This window comes from Terrapene carolina, unplaced genomic scaffold, assembly GCF_002925995.2.
Source record: "Terrapene carolina triunguis isolate 2854851 unplaced genomic scaffold, T_m_triunguis-2.0 Scaffold97, whole genome shotgun sequence".
Classification (NCBI taxonomy): domain Eukaryota; kingdom Metazoa; phylum Chordata; order Testudines; family Emydidae; genus Terrapene; species Terrapene triunguis.
In genome coordinates this window covers 11,381,405-11,387,237 of record NW_020664448.1, presented here as the reverse complement: position 1 = coordinate 11,387,237, position 5,833 = coordinate 11,381,405, and positions in this window count along the sequence as shown.

Below are 5,833 nucleotides of genomic sequence, written 5' to 3'. Positions count from 1 at the left end.
TCAGGTGTCCTTTGGAAATACAACTTGGATTCATCTGTAGAAAGGATAGGAATTGGAGGAGGAGAAAACACATGGGTGGCAAGAACCAAACAGCGAAGAGATCTAGAGTGTTTAGAATAGTGTGAGTTTCAGACAACAAGGATAGAGAGACAGTCCTCATAAATATAAAGCCCTTCACTCGGAGAGGTTACGTGAATAGCACAGATAGAAAACGGGAGCTGTAACCCAGCAGCCAGCCCCATTGTATTAAAGGGAGTTTATTTTCATCTACTCTCTTTAACAGTCTCACCACCTATGTCAGATATAGCCATTACCAAGGGTAGAAACTGACCTTCAATAGAAGCTAATGTACCTAGAACTAAAAGAGAAATTCCATTAACTGTCAATAGTAACAGACTCTTAACCTTGTCACGACTACTCACTAGAAGAAAACGCAACCAAATGCACTAAACCAGCAGATTGCATGGCTATATGCAATGTTAGATTATCTAGTGTCAAGTGTTTAAGGCCCACAGGAGCTCAAATCCAATCTAGAGTGCCATTTTGCAATGAAGCATAACCACACATGCACAAACACATGATCATCATCAGGGATAGAAACAGTAACTTTCAGCAACCAAAGCATAAGACACTATCACAAGCTAAAAGAGCTTCGTAAACTGAGAGTAAGCAGCAGGGCTGTTCCAGTTCCAGGGGCCACCATCCAGCCAGAAGGATGCATTAGGAAAGTTTAGGTTTGGGTGGTATCCACAAAGGGATCTCCCCTTTAAGAAATGCTACACAGTATGTAAAGTGATGGAAGCTCTCTGCTGAGGTCAGAGGAGCCAATTTTCTAGACTTCAGGCTCCATGGTATTGCTGCCCAAATCTGTCATGTGGAGCAGTGTCCCTCTACAAAGCAAAGTGACTGGCGATGCCCCATTGACCTATATTTCTCACCTTAAACAGCATTTTGCTCTATCCCACTACTTGCTTAAGTCCTGGAGGTAGTCTTCTGCTCCCATTTTATGGTCTCTGTCACTTTCTCTCCATTATTAATGATGAAGAGTACTCCAGATTTTCCACCGGGATGTACTGGTTCCAGTTCTGTGCTCTTGGTATTTAATTGTTTTCTGATCCTAACCAATTATTCTACTTTGTTTAGTTGCTTGTTTTGGGATTCCCTCCCACCCCACCTCGTAATAAGACTGAGAGCTATCTTCTGTCCTGCAGCAGGTGTGGTAACATGAGTCTCCCTCTCAGCCTTCTCCTGAATCTGTAACAGGGCTGTTTGTGGTCAAAGGGAGTCTCTCTCTCTCTCTCTGGTCCTTGCCACCAGCAATATCCCGCCATTATCAATGTTTTTTTACTAATAGAGTGGGAGATCAAGTCATAAAAACACTTAGCACTAACAGGGCGGCACATTACCAAAGTGCTGTGCAAACATCAGCTAATTAGGCTCTCTACCTTTGGAGATCAAAGTTTTCTCTGAGGTGTCAGCCGAAGGACATTCTGTTTAACAATAATTTTGCTTATGCTGCTGTGTTTTATATTTTCCATATACCTCTCCCTTTTTAAAAAAAAAAAAAAAGATATTATCAGTAGTAATAAAAGCAGTACCTTTCAAGTTTAGGGTTTTATCTGCCAAATCCTGAATTTGGAGTAATTAAGAATCCAGAGGCAAGTTAGAGAATAATTCAGTGTAATAAGAACCTAACAAGCCAGAGAACTGCCTACCTCCGAAGGCTCACCAGCAAGGTATCAAATGTCAACACTCGGCCAATGAAACATTAAGAAGCATTACATCATCGGAACAAACTCTTTGGCTGATCCCAACCTTGGCTCCAGCAGCTCTTTCAGACGTCTGTGGACTGTACCTAAGTCTCCTCTGCATACAAGGCTCATAGCTCACATTCATTATATTAATGACTCCTGTCCACCCCTCTGAACTAAGTTTAAACTTGGTAGCATTTGAAGGATATAAATGCTTCTCTTGGACAAGAGGCGTATTCTTAAAGAGCTCCATCCCCAATATCTCTCTTTAAATCAGATATCCTGATTTCCTCAGCTCATCCATGATCCTGAACTCTGTCCTCCTTCATATCTTCCCTCTCTGCAAATCAGCCTGTCACCACTTATGCTATTTTCCTCATGTCCTATCCAACTGTGATTTCATTCACATCCCTGTCCAAGCCTTCATCTTCTTCTCCAGTAACTATTGCAGCTCCTTTGTATCTGGCCTTCAAGTCCCACCTGTGCAGCAGTGTGTGGGGAACAGCATTCTTGACTTTGCCCCCCATGCAAAAGTCAAGTCAGGAGAAGGCCACAGCAGGACAGAAAACAGGCCCCAGGGTGAGATAGGAAGAAAACCTCCCTTTCCATAAAATAATAACCCAAGGGATCAGTAAAATTTCAATACCCCCATCAAAGTATGGAGTTGGGACAGTTCCAGAGAGAAACTCCTTTATCCTGTAGTCAACTTCCAGGCCCTTCTTAGGGAGACATGTGGAATCTCATTCAGCAGGTTGCAAGCAGTCCCAACTAATTCCTGCAAATTATCCATTTATCTGGCACCAACCTCTCCCCATCTCTTCCAGCAAGTTTCCCATTGGTGCAAGAGCTGTTGACTCGGTAGCACCTACCATCAAGAAAAAACATCTTCCTTTCTGCCTATTATTTTAATATTCAGAGAGCACCAACAGAGTGCATGTAATCACACCTGGGAGAGAAGTTGCACCACACCATCATGAATGGGAAGGGAAGTGGTCTGCAAGGCAGCTGTGGGCCATGCCAGAAAAGTTTGAGAATTACAGTACACTGTGTAATTTGATACTAATGGTTTGTTTTACCCTTCCCCAGGATTTTTCATTGTCAATGAACTGCAGGATGTTGTACTGAAAACACAGAAGCACGTTATAGATGGCAGGATATTTTGGGCCATGGATAGGGAAGGGCCAAGACTTTCGGTATCATGAAGGTGTAGGAGGCATTTTGGGTTTGTGGAATTAGCTGGATGTTAAAGTGCTCAGCAGTGAAATACTATACAATGTTGATTCTGAAATTTGCATATTCAGCTTTCAAAGTTAATAGAGGCGACTGGGGCAGTTCATGCTACTCAGAGCTATTGACAATGGCTGTTTGCAGACTCAAGGGCTTTTCTACATGGGAAGCTTACACCGGTATAAGCTGAGACCAGGTCTACACTCATAGTGTTTAGCCAGTATAATTGTGGTTGGAAGTGTGAAAAACATCACACACCCCCAAACCAGCATAGCTCCGCCAGCAAACCCTCCTATGTAAAGGCAACTTATACCAGCAAAAGAGTCCTTTTGTCAGAATAATTTATGTCATTTGGGGATGTGGTTTAACTAGACCAGCAAATATAAGCTGTTTCTCTGCTAGAAAAGCCACTATATTGTAGACTACCCAGATACTACAGATTTCTGCCGGCAAAGCTTTGTTAGTTAGGGGTGTGAAGAGGTGTGATCTGTGACTGACATAGCTGTGCCAGAAGTAGTCCCTAGTGTGGATGCAATTATACCGGCAAAGCAGCACTTTTACTGGTTGTGATGCTGTATGATTGAAATATGACCATTTATATCATTGGTTTTGCCACTGTTAGACAGTTGCAACGTATTGTGTACAAAGTGTGTCATGTAAGGTGTCAATGGAAAAGTTATGATTGGCTAAATAAGATTATCCTGTTTAAATCCATGTATCCTCACTGTATCTGAAGTTATTTACATCCAGTCTAGCCAGCCCATGCAAGCTGAATGTCCCATTAGGACACTTCACTCTAACAATGGGCCATGGAAGAAATTAATTCCACCCAGATAGCTCTTCCTGTGGACGCCTCAGCATGGATATGGGTAATGGCTGCCCCTGTGAGTCATCAAGCCATGGTGGACATGTGATATGCTTGTGTGACCTTGGACTCCATCTTGTGCCAGTAACTTTCCACAAACGGGGCTGTGAGCTTTGTTTGAAACAGTAGATTTCCAGGCACATAACTCCATCTTGCCTCTCTCCTGCCCTGATTTTCTGGACTGTGGATTTACAGCTAAAAGGAGCATATTGAACTATGGACTGAGGACCTTCCAGTCTTTCGGAAGTTACCAGAGAGACTTTACAAGCCGGTAGTCTATAACATCACTGCTACAAACCTGATATAAGGACATTGCAATTATTGTATGTATATGATCTACTAACCCTCTTCTTTCTTTTCTTTTATTAATAAACCTTTAGATCTTAGTTACTAAAGGATTGGCATCAGTGTGATTATTGGGTAAGATCTGAGTTATATATTGGTCTGGCTCAGTGGCTGATCTCTTGAGATTGGAAGGACCCTATATGTGATGAAATTGGTTTTCAGTAACCACTCATCATAGAGTCCAATGTCTGGGTGGGCAGACAAAGGCTGAAATGCCTAAGGAGACTGCATTTTTTTACTTCTTGTTAACCAGTGTGGTGAGACAGAAGTTTATTTTTGCTACTGGCTTGGTATAATCTAATGATAGACTAACCACATGATTGGGATGAGTCTGCCCTATTTTTCAGCAGTTTGTCCTGAATCTGGCATTCTCAGCTGTGACCCACTGAGGCACGGTGACACTGATACAGCCTGTTTCGCTTGTGGGGGTCAATTTACTATACCAGTACAAACCACAGTTTTGCAGGTGTGTGTGCATCCACACTCGGAGCACTTTGCCAGTATAGTACACTGGTATTCCTAAAAGGTGTAGCGTAGTGTAGATATGGCCTAAGGTGTCCATTTTAACCAGTATAGTGATATGACCTCCTTTATGGATACTCTCATTCAAGTATAACAGGACCTTTTTCAGTTTATCTTATGTCACTTGGGGGAGAGAGGGGAGTTAAGCTAAACTGAAAAAAGCCATGCTGGAATAAGACTGTTTGTACAATGGTCTATACTGGTTTAACTATAATGGTATAAGTGGTAAAATTTTCCTGTGTAGACAAGCCCCCAGGAAGACAGCACTGCATTGATTTATGCTCTATTCACATTCACAAACCAAAGAGCTAGGAACTTCAGATTTGGGTGGTTTTGTTAGTGAAATGGTTGAGCACAGTTCTGAGACTAAGGGTGGGTTCTGTGGCAAATTGATCAGCTACAAAATTGTGGCGTACATTGGGTCCTGTTTATATCATATTCTTGTCTTAAATATACAGTTAGTATGGCAAAGACTAAACAAACTACAGTTGTGTTGCACAGCTCTCTTTCAGTTGGGCTGGCAGTTTGAAGAGACTCTCTAGTAGTTTTCTTTCCCTGACAGGGAAGGTGGCTGTGTGGGGGAAGTTAAGGCTCTCTCTTGAGCCTATAACAGTTGGGCTGGTGGTGTGAAGGATTCTGCATGCCTCCTCAGTGTATGGAGCTGAGGCTGTGAAGTTTTCTGGCTGGGAGCTCTTTGGAGGCAATAGTACTCTAGCTATTGGATCAAAATAAGATGAGGAAAGAGCGGAATGAGATAATCCAAAAGAAGAAGTGAATTTAACAAGAGGTTTTGAATTCCAAATGTATGGGGGCCTGGGAGTCCTTCCATGGAAACATTTTTAAATGTTGAATCAATCTGGAAGTATTTTAAGTAAGAAGAAATATGACACCCTTGCCTCTTCTCTTATGATGCTTCAAACTTGGGGTCTTTTCTGTTTTGTATTTGTTTTTCTACCTTGGATTAGGTGATTCAGCTCTTCCCTATTATGCATGCTCAGTTCAGAGCCTGAATTGGCTCTTCTGGGGGTAGCTACTCTTGCCTTTAACTGATAAGAGATGCTGTTTCTAGCAGAATGGTTTCTCAATCTTATCTTCCCTTTTTTCTGTTTCCTCTTCTCCAGTT